The following is a 14949-nucleotide window of genomic DNA, read 5'->3' on the forward strand; positions in this document are numbered from 1 at the left end:
TCAATTTGGGGTGATTCGTTGTCTAAAGGAGGGAGGGAAGGAAGGAAAGAAAGAAAGAACGAAGGTAAAGTATAATAAAGTTATTACAATTAAACTTAATTATTAAGAAAAAGAATTTTTAAAAAAAAGTCATGGACGGATAGAGCCCTAGGACAAATGGTGGAAGCTAGAGTATACAGACTAGATGTCACACAGGAGCATACACGTACACCTTCACAAAAAGAGGAAAAGGGAAAAAAATCATAGATTTCGCTCCTAAATTCCACCTCTTCAATTTGGGATCATTCCTTGTCTATTCAGGTATTCCACAGATGCAGGGTATATCAAGTTGATTGTGGAGCTTTAATCCGCTGCTTCTGTGGCTGCTGGGAGAGATTTCCCTTTCTCTTCTTTGTTTTCACAGCTCACAGGAGCTCAGCTTTGGATTTGGCCCTGCCTCTGCGTGTAGGTCGCTGGAGGGCGTCTGTTTTTTCGCTCAGACAGGACGGGGTTAAAGGAGCCGCTGATTCGGGGCCTCCGGCTCACTCAGGCCGGGGGTTGGGGGATGGGGGAAGGAGGGGCACTGCGTGCGGGGCCGGCCTGCGGCGGCAGAGGCAGCGTGACGTTGCGGCAGAGGCCGGCGTGACGTTGCACCAGCCTGAGGCCCGCCGTGCGCTGTCCCGGGGAAGTTGTCCCTGGATCCCGGGAACCTGGCAGTGGCGGGCTGCACAGGCTCCGCGGAAGAGGGGTGTGGAGAGTGACCTGTGCTCGCACACAGGCCCCTTGGTGGCGGCAGCAGCAGCCTTAGCGTCTCCCGCCCGTCTCTGGGGTCCGCGGTTTTAGCCGCGGCTCGCGCCCGTCTCTGGGGTTTCCGCTTTCAGCCGCGGCTTGCGCCCGTCTCGGGGGCTTGCGCCCTCAGCCGCGGCTCGCGCCCGTCTCTGGGGTTTGTGCTTTCAGCCGCGGCTCGCGCCCGTCTCGGGGGCTCGCGCCCTCAGCCGCGGCTCGCGCCCGTCTCTGGGGTTCGCGCTTTTAGCCGCGGCTCGCGCCCGTCTCTGGAGTTCCTTTAAGCAGCGCTCTTAGACCCCTCTCCTCGCGCACCAGGAGACAAAGAGGGAAGAAAAAGTCTCTTGCCTCTTCGGCCGGTGCAGGCTTTTCCCCGAACTCCCTCCGGGCTAGTCGTGGTGCACTAACCCCTTCAGGCTATGTTCAAGCCGCCAACCCCAGTCCTCTCCCTGAGCTCCGTCCAAAACCAAAACCCGAGCCTCAGCTCGCAGCCCCGCCCGCCCCGGTGGGTGAGCAGACAAGCCACTCGGGCTGGTGAGTGCCGGTCAGCACCGATCGTCTGTGCAGGAGTCTCCCCGCTTTGCCCTCCGCACCCGTCGCTGTGCACTACTCCGCGGTCCCGAAACTCCCCCCTCTGCCTCCCGCAGTCTCCGCCCGCGGAGGGGCTTCCTAGTGTGTGGAAACTTTTCCTCCTTCACAGCTCCCTCCCACTGGTGCAGGTGCCGTCCTTATTCTTTTGTCTCTGTTTTTTCTTTTGCCCTACCCAGTTACGTGGGGAGTTTCTTGCCTTTTGGGAGGTCTGAGGTCTTCTGCCAGCCTTCAGTAGGAGTTCTGTAGGAGTTGTTCCACGTGTGGATGTATTTCTGGTGTATCCGTGGGGAGGAAGGCGATCTCCGCGTCTTACTCTTCCGCCATCTTCCGGAGCTGGGATTTGAAACCAACTTTCTCTGACTCCAGAGCCTGTGCTATTCTTATGATTTTACTAAATAATAATAAGAAATAATAACAAAATCACCACAATAATAATAGCAGTGGTGGTTGCAGTGCTCTGCCCTGTTCTGTGTAATCATTGATCCCATCTGGTCCTCACATGACCTGTGACATCGATGTGGTCTCTACTTTACAGATAAGAAAAATGGGACCCAGGGAGTTAACTTGCCAAAGGTCACACGGCATAAGAGGTACAGCCCAAACTAAAACCCAGGGCAGTCCTACACCGCAGGCTGTCTCCTTAACACCTGGAGACTGGGCCATGATCTCCTCCTTCCTTGAGAAGCATATTCTTGACTTGACAAGCTTGTTTCCAGCAAACTAACAGCACTGGAAGGAAACTAAAGACCTGTGTGTCTAGTCCTGAGACAAGGGTCCTTTTCCTTACCTTTCCCTCAAGGACCACTGCCTTTGCAACCCTCCTTGCCCCCAACCCAATTAGGGCATTGAAAACCTTTTTGAAAACACACCTGCTCTCTCTCTCTCTCTCTCTCTCTCAGGCTGAAAGTTGGAATTAAAGCAGAAGAGACTTCTGCTGAGAACAAGGAAACCCTTGTCTGTAAGGAGCATAAAATTCTCCGAGTGAGAACTAAGTAAGGGTGTGGAGTGGCTTCCTTGAGGTGTTTGTGAAGAAAGCAGCCTGCAGCTGAGGCCAGGGTGACGACAAACCATCAGTGACTTCAGCCAAGACCTGAGTTCATTTTTCTTCTTAAATATCAAGTTCCTTGATATATTATTGAAAAGGATTGACAAATATCTGACAGATATCACCTATCCATTTACTCACTTCTGTGCAAAATCTAGTTTGTATGTGCATGAGTCAATTTGTCTCTCGCATTATTGCTTTAATGGTGAGTTTATTACTCTGTATCTGTTTCAAAGTTTGCCCGCCCAGCCCTCAGGCCACAGGCACAAGGCTGGACAAACTCACCTTCCAAATCCCCATCTAGTCACTAGAACCTTCTCATGTGGCACCTGTAGATGGGCTGGGTTACACAGAGAAGGACATTCTGTCTTTTTTTAAAAATAAATAATTAATTAATTTTTGGCTGCGTTGGGTCTTCGTTGCTGTGTGTGGGCTTTTTCTAGTCGTGGCGAGCGGGGGCTACTCTTCATTGTGGCTCACGGGCTCTAGGCGCACGGGCTTCAGTAGTTGTGGCACACAGGCTTCAGTAGTTGTGGTGCACGGGTTTAGATGCTCCGTGGCATGTGGGATCTTCCCGGACCAGGGCTCAAACTGGTGTCTCATGCATTGGCAGGCGGATTCTTAACCACTGCACTACCAGGGAAGTCCCCGTTCTGTCTTTTAAAAGAATGTGGAACAACTTTAGATTGTAACCCAAAGTATAAAATAAATATCTATGAGGCCATCGTAACATAAATAATCGATTAAATAAATAAATGGGAGTAAAGAGATAAAAGTCCTGTGCAGAATTCCAAGTAATTTATGTAGATACTCCTCCCTCAGAGACATAGCTAACAAACATAACTCCTTGTATTAGTTTCCTGTGTCTGTGGTAAAAAAATTACCATAAACTTGGTAACTTAAAACAACAGAAATCTCTTCTCTTCCAGTTGTGGAGGCCAGAAGTCCAAAATCGGGATCACTGGACCAAAATCAAAGTGTCTGTAGTCTGTGCTTCTTCTGGAGGCTCTAGTGGATAATCCAGTTTTTGCGTCTTGCAGCTGCTGGTAAACTGCTGGTCGAGTTACTCCAGGCTCTGCTTCTATGGTCACATTGCTTTCTCCACTTCTGTGTCAATCCCCCTCTGCCCCCTTCTTATAAGGACACTTATGATTACAATTAGGATCTATTCAGATAATCCAAGATCATTTTCCCATGTCAATATCTTTAATCACAATTGCAAAATCACTTTTGCAATATAAGGTAATAGTCACAAGTTCCGGGGATTAGGATGTGACTATATTGGGTTGGCCAAAAAGTTCGTCTGGGTTTTTGTATTCTCTTATGGAAAAATCCGAATGAACTTTTTGGCCACCCAAATATTTGAGGCCATTATTCAGTCTACCACACTCCCTACTCCTTAAGTGTGAGCCATGTATAGGGACTTTCATCCAAAGAGTACGGTATGAAAAGAGGGGAAAAGTATAACTTTACATTGGAGAAAACTGACAAACACTACCTCCGCCAGGTGATCCAGTTCAACATCAGCAGTGATAGTTATGTTGATAGTTTGTACCCTTGATAAGATGTGATGAGAATGGCCCTTTATCTCTGTGATCTTCCTTCCCAAATTACATAACCCCAGTCTAATCAAGAGAAAAACGTCAGACAAATTCTAATTGAGGCATATTCTATGAAATACCTGGCCTGTATTCTTCAAAACTGTCTAGATCTCCAAAAACCGGGAGAATCTGAGAAACTGTCACAGCTGGGAGTAGCCTAAGGAGACATGACTTATAAATGTAATGTGGTATCCTGGAGGGAGTCCTGGAGCAGAAAAATGACATTCAGTAAAAGCTAAGGACATTTAAATAAAATACGGACTTTAGTTAGTAACAAAATATCAATATCGGTTCTTTAATTGTAACAAATGAACCTTACTAATGTAAGATGTTAATTACAGGGAAAACTGGGCCGGGGGTGTAGGGGAGCTCTGAACTATCATTGCAATTTTTCTGTAAGCTTAAAACTATTCTAAGAAATAAGGTTTATCTAGGAAAAAAAGAACGTGGAAGCACAGTATCTGAAAACATGCACAGCCACTGCACAAAAGAGGAAATACACATGTAACTAATAAATACATGAACGGAAGCTCAGTATCACCAGCATTGGGGGAAATGCAAAGCCACTCCACCATGGATTTGCACATCCACTGGATGGGCAAAAATTAGGAAATCTGACAATACCCAGTACTGGAAGACAATTATTTGTCGTTCTCTTGTAAAGCTGAATATTTGTGTGTCACACCACAAATTCTGCTCCCAGACATACATCTGAGAGAAACTCTCGTACGTGGTCACTGGGAGGTACAAGATTGTTCACAGCAGCGCTAGGTGTAACAGCAAAAAACTGGAAACAACCTGGGCAACCATCATGGAGAAAACGGACAGATTAATTGTGCTGTGTTCACGCAATGGGCTGTCACACAGCAGTGAAAACAGATGGACTGGCATCTATCCCCATGGATACTTATTAGTAAAATACGTCAGGTTAAAAAGCAAGTCCTAGAAGACTTTATATACAATATGATATCTTTTTCTAAAGGTGAAGAGTAAGCAAACTTAGACAATATATTGTTTTGGCCTAAATAGCTATATGATAAAGTATATATATGTAAATAAAGGGATGATAAAACAAATAGAGGCTAGTGTTCACTCATGGGAGCGGGGTAGGGGAGGAAGGGCATTGGGATGAGAAAGAACACGTAGGGTATATGCAAGTTATTGGTAATGCTTCAGATCTTGGGGTTGGATGGTGTACTCTGGGTGTTCGTTATATAATGTAGTAAATAAAAGAGGGGCATCCATGAACCAATGATAAAGTTATAAACCAATGCTGGACACCACAGATAAACCTCCTCCAAAAAAAAAAAAAGAATAGAAGATAAATTCTTAAATTTTTAAAATATAATAAAACATAATAAAAGGGGTAAATACAAATTAAATTTTACAAAGTGATAAAAATGAAGCAGGGCAATACTACTGGTGGAAACACCAGTAAATCAGTAAATGGAGTAGAAAACCCCTAAACCTACAAATGTATAATATATTCACTTTTCATTGACGACAGACATGGAAGTCAAATCAGTGGGGATCAGTTGCACTGACGATCTAGTGTGGCTATGGTTCCCTGCGCTGTGAGAGGGCAAGGTGCACGTCTCGCTGGATTAGTGTCAGCCGTGAGCGCGGGCTCTGCACGTCAGGGCTGCCACTGTTCCTGCTCTTCAGTGGCACAGATGCCCAGACCATAAACACTCACCCATACACAAAGCTGTCTTCCCAGTGCAAGCTCTCAGTACCAGGCTCGCTGCGGAAGGATGCTAATATCAGCCCGTGTTATTCTCAGCACTTGCCCTCTTCTCGGACGACTAGGCTCTTGTCTTGAGCCCAGGTGATCACTGCACACACCTCTCTCCCTTATGGGGTAGGTGACCATGTTGGTCTTTCTTAGCAGTTGGGACCCTCCAATCAATTAAACTGTTGTAACAGCTTTGAATGTTAAAGGAAAATGGTCAAGGTATTGATACCCCTCTTTCCAGAAAGCTCCTTGAACTTTTGTCAAATTAGCCCGCTTAATCTCTCATAACTTTTAAGTTCCTTTTATTAATGAATGTAGGAGATGGTCAGCCTAATCCTAACTGCTTATAAAACTGGGCCCAGGACTTTGCCAAGCAAAAAATAAAAGTAATCAGATGCACAAATAGATTAAAATCTTCATCCTTTGTCTCTCCAGAAACATGTGTACCTTCTTGCTTTACAGCTACATAACGGAAAGGGGTCATTCAAGTGAGTCTTTCCCAGATGAAAGTCTGCTTAAAGATTTCTTGTTGGGCTTCCCTGGTGGTGCAGTGGTTGAGCGTCTGCCTGCCAATACAGGGGACACAGGTTCGTGCCCCGGTCCGGGAAGATCCCACATGCCGCGGAGCGGCTGGGCCCGTGAGCCATGGCTGCTGAGCCTGCGCGTCCAGAGCCTGTGCTCCGCAACGGGAGAGGCCACAACAGTGAGAGGCCCGCGTACTGCAAAAAGATTTCTTGTTATTTCTATTGCTATAAACAGGGAAGATTTTAATAACTTTTAAGTGATCAGGCTTCTGGTTAGAAGCAGATACATTAAAGTTTGAAATCACTGGGCACCATCCTACTACAAGGTGAAAGAAGAAAAAAAATAGTCACTATGATAGACTGTATTTTCCAAAGACAGCACCACTTTTTTCCACCTTGTAAGCTTCTATTATCATGTGAACTTGAGGGACTTCCCTGGTGGCGCAGTGGTTAAGAATCCGCCTGCCACTGCAGGGATTGAACACGGGTTCGATCCCTGGTCCGGGAAGATCCCACAAGCCACAGAGCAACTAAGCTCGTGTGCCACAACTACTGAAGCCCACGCGCCTAGAGCCCGAGCTCCGCAACAAGAGAAGCCCCCGCTTGCAGCAACTAGAGAAAGCCCAAGCGCAGCAATGAAGACCCAACACAGCCAAAAATAAATAAATCGATTCACTAATTTAAAAAAATAATGTGAACTTGACACTTCTCCATTGAAAAGTGAGGTCTCTGCTCCATCCCCTTGAGTCTGGGTTGGTCTGTGACTAGGGTGAAAGTGAGACTATGCGATGAGCAAAATTCAGTCATAAAAGCAGACATAGCTTTGGCTGGCTTTCTTCGGGACGCTTACCCTGGGGAGCCAGTCACCATGTTGTAAGGAAACTAAGCTGCCACAAGAAGAGGCCATGGTCGTAAGGTGTTCTGGTCACAGTCCCAGCTAAAGATCCAGCTGGCAACAACAGCCCGACATGTGCGTGAACAAGCCTTCGGATTATGCCAGCCTCCAGCCTTTGAACCATCCCAGCTGACACTGAGTGGAGCAGAGAATTGTCTCTGCTGAACTCTGCCCAAATTGCAGACTTGCGAGCAAAATAAAAGTTTTCCAAAAAAATTTTTTTTATTGAAGTGTGGTTGATTTACAGTGTTGTGTTATTTTCTGGTGTACAGCAAAGTGATTCAGATATATGTGTATATATATATTCTTTTCCATTATGGTTTATTACAGCATACTGAATATAGCTCCCTGTGCCATAGAGTAGGACCTTGTTGTTTATCTATTTTAAAATAAATATTGTTTTAAGCCACTGAGTTTTAGGGTGGTTAGTTACGCATCAACAGATCATCAGAACGTGTATCCTTACACAACCATGCTAACATTTTGGACCATTTCCTAGTAGATTTCCAGGAAAACTTTTCAAGAGGATGGCTCATATTTTGATAAGCAAAGAGCTAGAGCAGGTGTCCTCCTTACACTAAGTCACTTCTCGCTCCTCCCTAAAATAAACAAAAATCAATCAGCCAACTAATAAACGACCGAAACAAATCACCTGCTTGACAGTTGGTGCCATCTTGCCACCCCACCTGTTGTCCCTCCTCATAGCTGAGATTCCCTTCCTTTACTGACGACTTCAGCAGCATTTTCCTCTCCATCTCTACCTTTGTCATCACTGGTGACTTTAACACCTACTTGCATGATCCAACCAACACTCTGGCTTCTTTGTTCTTTGACCTCATCTCCAGAGATTTCTTCCTGCAACCCATCTCACCTTCCACTCTCTTGTTTACACCCTAGATCACACTGTCGCCGGTAACTTCTCGCGTCTCTAAATTTTGGTTTCGAGGATCCCCTCCTCTGAGAATGCTCTACTCTTCTTCTGGCTCCCTGACTTTGGTACCCACACTGCAGAATTCCCTGATCTCTTTGGGACTGCACATCCATTGACCCTATGCCTCTGTCATTGTTCCTATCTCTCCCTTTGGCCGCACTTACTTTCTTGTCTAGTCCAGAATCCATAGTTTATCATAATCACTCCCTCTTTCCCCTGTTACATTTTCTTGGAACAATCACAGCTATAGTTGAACCCAGTTATTCACGTTGTTGCAACTGAATGTAGCTGGGAAAAATCACACAACAGGGCTATTTTCTCCCATTTAAATGGCATGATCCCTTATCTTAAATGGGCATTCACCACAGCCTAGATGTTTCCCTAGTAAGTTTGCTTTTCAACTCACCAAAGCTGTTATTTCAGACTATCTTTTCTTAAAGCTACTATATGTCTTCCTCTGCCCCCCTCAGTGATAAACCTTACCTCATAATTCAAAGAGAACTGAAGGATTTGGGCAGACATAGCTACATATTCCCACCATCCGGTCTACAAGCCTCTCCACACCTGTACCCACATTTTTCATCTTCCCTTTTAATAGAGAGGGAAATCTGTCCACTTTTGCCCAGATCCCTCCCCTTCTCAACAACTTCATTCCTGTGGTTAACTCATCTTCCTTCAGGCATCCATCTTCTCTCTCCTGGATCCATTTCCTTACATACAAACATGCTGTAATAGCTCCAATCTTAAAACAAAACAGAATAAATTCATTTTTGACCCTTCCTCCTCCTGCCATCCTGATTCTTTGCTCCCTCTCACTGAAAACCTTCTGAAGAGTTGTCTTCGCCCTGTGCTGTCACTTGGTCACCTTGCATTTGTTCCTCAGCCTGCTCCTCTGTGGATTCTGCCTCTACTGCTCCACTGAAGTAGCTCTGCCCAGGTCACTGGTGACTTCCATGCTGCCAATGCAATGGCCACTTCCCTGTCCTTCCCTAACTGGACTTAGCAGCATCCAACAGGTTTATTCTCCCCACTCCTGCTACAAACAGTCGCCCCTTTTACATGGGATTCTTTTTTGTTTTGTTTTGTTTTTTTGCGGTACGCGGGCCTCTCACTGTTGCGGCCTCTCCCGTTGTGGAGCACAGGCTCCGGACGCGCAGGCTCAGCGGCCATGGCTCACGGGCCCAGCCGCTCCGCGGCATGTGGGATCTTCCCGGACCGGGGCACGAACCCGTGTCCCCTGCATCGGCAGGCGGACTCTCAACCACTGCGCCACCAGGGAAGCCCCAGTCGCCCCTTTTAGCTTCCTCAGATCTGCCCTCTTCTGGTTTGCTTTCAGCCTTCCTGGCAACCCCTTCCCAGACCCCTCGGTCTCATCTGCATATTTACCCAGTGTCACCAATAGGCTGATGACTCCCTAATTTATATCTTCAGTTTTGACCTCATCACTGAACTCCAGATTCAAATATACAAACACATACAAGATGTCTTCACCAAGATACCTATAAGCCATTGCAAATGTTAACTTTCCCAAACAGAACTAAGGACTTCTCCCCAGACTGATTCTTCTGCAGTGTGTCCTACTTTGGTAAATAGTATCACCATCCCACGGAGTTGCTCAGATCGAAAATCTAGGCGTCATTCTGGATTCATCCCTTTCCCCTCATCCCTCTATCTCTAGACAATCAGTAAACCCTGTCAACGTTAACTTCACGGCACATTTCAGATATAGCGCCGAGCTCTACCTCTACCGTATCATCCTTGTCTAGCCATCATCTCTTATCTGGACATCTGCTATGGATTTCTAGCAGGATTTTCCAATTTCACTCTTATTTTCCTTCAATCTTTTTTACAATCGTCAGAGTGTTTTATAAAAAAGGTAAATCATCACGTCATTCCACTGCCTGAAATCCTTTAATGCTTTCCCATTGACTTAGAAAAAAAGATACAAAGTCCAGTAGGGGCTGTAAGGCCTGATACCAACTGGTCCCTGCCTATGAAGCCACTCCCATCCTGTACTAGTGCCCCTACCCTTGCTGCTGCTACTTCCATCTTTTCTTCTCTTAGTTTCTTGAATATTTCATTCCATTGTCATCATGTCAGGGTCTCATCACATTGTTGTCTTTCTGTTTACTTATTTTCACCTTTCTCAAACTGTAATGATCACATTTCCTGCTTTATTTACTTGTTTTTGGTTTATTTCTCTCCTCCGATTATAGATGCTCCAAGTGGGTAGGGATCTTTACGTTTTGCTCATTTCTGTATTCCCAATGTCCAGGACTATGACTGGAACCTGGAGGGCTCTCAACAAATATTCGTTAAGATTCATTTGAATGAGTGAATAAACGAATGTGCACTGGGGTCTCAAATATAGCTAATAATAATATCAACTCAAATCTATCAATCCCTTTTGTATGCCAGGCTCTGTGCATTCTATCTTGCTGTCACATTTAATCCTCACTACAACCCTATGAGATGGGAACTGCTATCATATGCATTTGACAGGTGAGGAGATTGACTTAGAGAAGTTACGTGATGTGACCAATCTTTGTAGCTGTTAAGGGTAGGTCCTGGGTTCAAACTCAGACCCTTCTAACTCCAGAACTCAAAGGTACTGCCTCTCAGCAGCAACCCTGAGGTTCACACTCTAATCATGGCTGGTAGGGGAAGCACATGGAGCCATTTTCAGAAAATCCACTTCAAAGAGTAGCCAGGGGAACTTCTGGGGGAGCTTAACAACAATAACGGGTATGAAAAAGAACACAAATAAACAAAAACAGACCCTCCTCCCCAACAGCAATTTTTATTTCCCTTTCTGGTGTTCTCTGCTGCTGGTCTGGCTGGGAATGGGAGCAGAGAAGGGCAGGAGAGATGGAATTCTCCAAGACCAGCCCAAGCCTATCTTCCCCTTTGAGAGACGGTCATTTCCCCGCTCAGAGTCCTGGAGGCCTCCTACAGAGCAGCCCGTCAGTGTTGTAGGGCACTGGCTTAATTTGGTTGAATCTTCCCTAGTCTCTGGGCTCCCTTGGGATGCTGACTCATCATTGTATTCTTTCTTTTTAAATTTAGTTTTTATTCTATATTGGAGTAGAGCTGATTTACAATGTTGTGTTAGTTTCAGGTGTACAGCAAAGTGATTCAGTTATACATGTACGTATATCCATTCCTTTTCGGATTCTTTTCCCATACAGGTTATTATAGAACACTGAGTAGAGTTCCCTGTCCTATACAGTAGGCCCTTGTTGAGTATCTGTTTTATATATAGGAGCATGTTTATGTTAATCCCAATCTCCTGATTTATCCTCCCTCATCATGTATTCTTAAAGTCTATAGTTTGTGGTAGTGTTGGTGCTTAGTAAGTATATGTTGAGTGAGTGATTGAAGGAAAGAAAGCATGTGGTTTGTCTTCTTCAACTGCATGCCAAGGAGAAGGGACATCTCTGGTGCCGGGGAGGAAAATGCACATCTACACCGTCCCTGAGTGAGGCAGACATCAGGCTCCTATTTGCAACCTCTCAGGTAAAGGAAAGCAAGCCAGTGTGTGGCAGTCAGGGTGAGACACTGTTTTCTCTGTCAACAGTTGGCATGAGATACAGGAGAGCTCTGGGGATGAGGGTTCCTCCGCCTGGGAAACCTCAGGAACTCACCTGTACACAGGTGAGGTCATTTGACTGTACACCTGTGAAAATGAATGGTAGGGGTTAACCACAGTTGGCTTTTCCACCTCTTCTTGCCCTGCTCCACCCCAGCATGGTGCTCGTGTCCTGTTCCCAAAACACCTGCCTGAGGGTGGGTAATGGTGTTTGCTTAGAGAAAGCTCCAGAAACTAGGCCTGACTTTGGCAAACAAGCCTCTAGCAGGGGTTCTCAAACTTGACTGCACTGGGCAATCACCTGGGAGCTTTTGAAGGACACAAATGCCTGGGTCCATCCCCAGAGGTTTTCGTTTAATTGGTCTGGGTGTGGCCCAAGACTGGTATTTTTAAAAAGCTCCTCAGGTGATTCTAATGTGCAACCTGTCTGAGAAACCTGTTCTAAATGGATTAGACAGAATGTTCCTTTCTTGCTCAGATGGGAGGAAGGCCTTTTCTGGAAGCGGACTGAGGTCTGGCTGCTCAGAGGCTCCGGTTTGACGGCCCAATGCCTGGAGGCCCCAGTAGGACTTTTACTGCGAGACAGGGGTCGGCACACTTTAACTGCAAAGGGTCAGATAGTAAATATGTTAGGCTTCACGGGCCATTTGGTCTGTATCATTAGCTACTTTAACTCTGCTGCTGTAGTGTGAAAGCAGCCACAGACAATATGTAAATGAACGAGCACAGCTGTGTTCCAAAAAACTCCATTTATGGACACTGAAATGTGAATTTCATAGCTTTTTCTGGTTTAAAATTTTTTCAGCCATTTAAAAATGTAAAAAACATTCTTACCTTGTGTACCAGATACAAAAAGGTGGTCCGTTCCAAGAGATGAGTGGCAGCCACTCTTCACAGCTTGATAAATGACAAAGGCCTCCCCACCCCTCCCCCTCCCTGGGCCTTCCTATCTTTCCATTGACAATGGTTGGCAACCAGCTCTCGCCACGAGGAGTGTCAGTTAAGATGGGAATGCTACTTTAGTTACTGCCGCACTTAATCTGGAACAAAAGGTAAAGTAAGCCTTGGGTTTTTAGCTCTTTGAGTCACGAATTTTCTCCAAGGAGCTGAGTGCTCGTAGCAAGAACTGTGAACAAACACCATGGCTTACGGCATCCTCGGAATGAGGAAGGAGGAAGCAGCAAGAGAGTAACTTGAAATACTCTATGAGAGAGTAACTGGAGTTTCATTGCCTCATTTAGTTAGTCCTACTTCTCTAACCAGATGTAGAGTTTGGAGCAGACACTGTTGGATGCTGCCCATGTCCTACTTTCTGCTGTTCACCTTCCATGTCCTCAGAGGGGCCCCGTGTCCAGCTCCATAGAGTAAACCATGAATAGTCTAAGTCAAGAAATAGATGCAGAAAAAATAGTTCCTCTTCTCCTTCCGGTCATTATCCCGTGTGCCCGTTGATGCCTGGAACTGTGGGACCATGAGGAGAGTTAGTCTGGCCAGTACACACTGAGGATGGTAGAGCAGAATGGGGGCAGCGACTTGGATCCTTGATGACATTGTGTTGAGCCATTGGGTGAACCAACTCTGGAGCTGCCCTCCTCTGGATCCTTTGCTATGTGCACTAAATTTCCCTATTGTTTAAAGTCATTTTAAATTGGGGTTTCTGTTTCTTACAGCTAAAAACATTAAAACTCATAGAGAGGTCTGGAAAGAAACATCCTTCACAGCATCCAATACTGGGCACATAATAGGTTCCTAGTTGATTGACTAAGGGAACAACTTAAAATACGTGCATCCAATTATTATCTAGCAAAGAGGCTTTTTATAAAGAAGCCCCTTTGTAAAAGGGTTGCCTCTTCCAGTGTCTCGGGCAGGGTAGACTTCTCTAGTTTACCTGAAGTCTCATTGACCTGTAACAATAACCAGGAGGCTCAAGGCCCCCTTTCAGCTGAAGAACATACAGCCCAGGAACTGACTTTTCCCACCCAGGCTGGTAACCAAGGCTTTGATGATGAACCCAGCATCTCCTGCGTATCCCATAACGCTGAGAGAAGGACTAACAAAATCAACAGGGAATGAGTCAATCAGATATTTGCAAAGTCACCTTTGTAACAGTGGGCTCTATTTCATAGTTTGAGATGCAAATAATATCCTCCTTTCCTGTTCCAATTACTTTGGCTGCTTAACAAATTACTTCAAAACCTAGTGATGCAAAACAATCATTTATTATGCTCCCACATGCTGTGAGTCAGGGATTCAGACAGAGCACAGCGGGAAAGCCTCACCTCACTGGGGCAGCTTGAAGCCTGGGGCTAGAATTATTTGAAACGTCCATCACTCACAGGTCTGGTGGTTGATGCTGGGTAGATTGAAAGATCTGAGGGTTCAATAACCTCTGTATATCTCTATAGGGTCTCTCTATCTGGTCTTTTCGGTAGGGCAGCGTCAGGGTAGCTGGACTAATTACATGTCGGTTTAGGATTCCCCAGGAGCAGGGGGAGAGTGAGCTAGATGGAAATCACATTGACTTTTATGAACCAGCCTCAAAAGTTCTGCAGCATCCATCCACCCCTCGCTCTCCATTCTGTCGCTTAAGGAGCACAAAGGTCTGCTCAAGTCCAAGGGGGAGGGAATATAGACTCTACTATCGTTGAAGGAGTGGCAACATTACATTACGTTACATTGTAAGAAGAATATGTGGGGTGGGGTATAACTGGTTCACGCTCCAGCCTAAATGTTTACCATCTCTCGAGGGATTCCAGGATGTGAAGGCAAACGGATTTGAAGTACCCTGTAGCTGAAACCCCTGCCAGTTGGGGCCCAGGGTGTGTAGAATAGTTATAGTGTCTGCCCTTAGGTTGGTTTCTTCCCAAAGGAGCTTGGATGGGTCCTTGATAATTTACTGAGAAAGTTCCTTAGGGTTCCTGCCTCAGAGAAAGAGATGCAGATCTGTGTGGCTCAAGGGAGCTCAGCCTGGAATCAGATCCAGAGGAAGCCTTGATGCTTGGTAACTGGAATCTCCTACCTTTGAGCTGTTGCCACAGATTTGAGTGGTTGTTAAGAGACCAAAAAGATGAATCAACAGGCTGATGCTGTCTGTGCCTGGATTTTTACAGTGTATGAAGCACTTCAAGCTACATGTTTTATTGACATAATTTAAAAAAGAATTTGAAGTTCATTTCAGCTCAGTAAGCAAACAAGCAGTTACTAGAAGTATACAGAGATGAGAGGAAGAGACAACTGACAAGTGGAGGATGCTGAGTGGTGGTGGGGATGCTGGGG

General features: G+C 45.7%; 1 protein-coding gene across 2 annotated transcripts in view; it reads right to left on the bottom strand.

Annotated features, from left to right (window-relative positions):
* Positions 1–6397: 6397 nt before the first annotated feature.
* TGFA (transforming growth factor alpha) overlaps positions 6398–14949 on the bottom strand; it is a 153552-nt gene continuing 145000 nt past the window's right edge. For both annotated transcript variants that reach the window (XR_004352970.1, XR_004352971.1), the window contains one exon: positions 6398–6453. The gene's annotated coding sequence lies outside the window, so the exon portion shown is untranslated. The remainder of the gene's footprint in view (positions 6454–14949) is intronic.

The sequence above is a fragment of the Phocoena sinus genome, chromosome 13 (assembly GCF_008692025.1).
Source record: "Phocoena sinus isolate mPhoSin1 chromosome 13, mPhoSin1.pri, whole genome shotgun sequence".
Taxonomy (NCBI): domain Eukaryota; kingdom Metazoa; phylum Chordata; class Mammalia; order Artiodactyla; family Phocoenidae; genus Phocoena; species Phocoena sinus.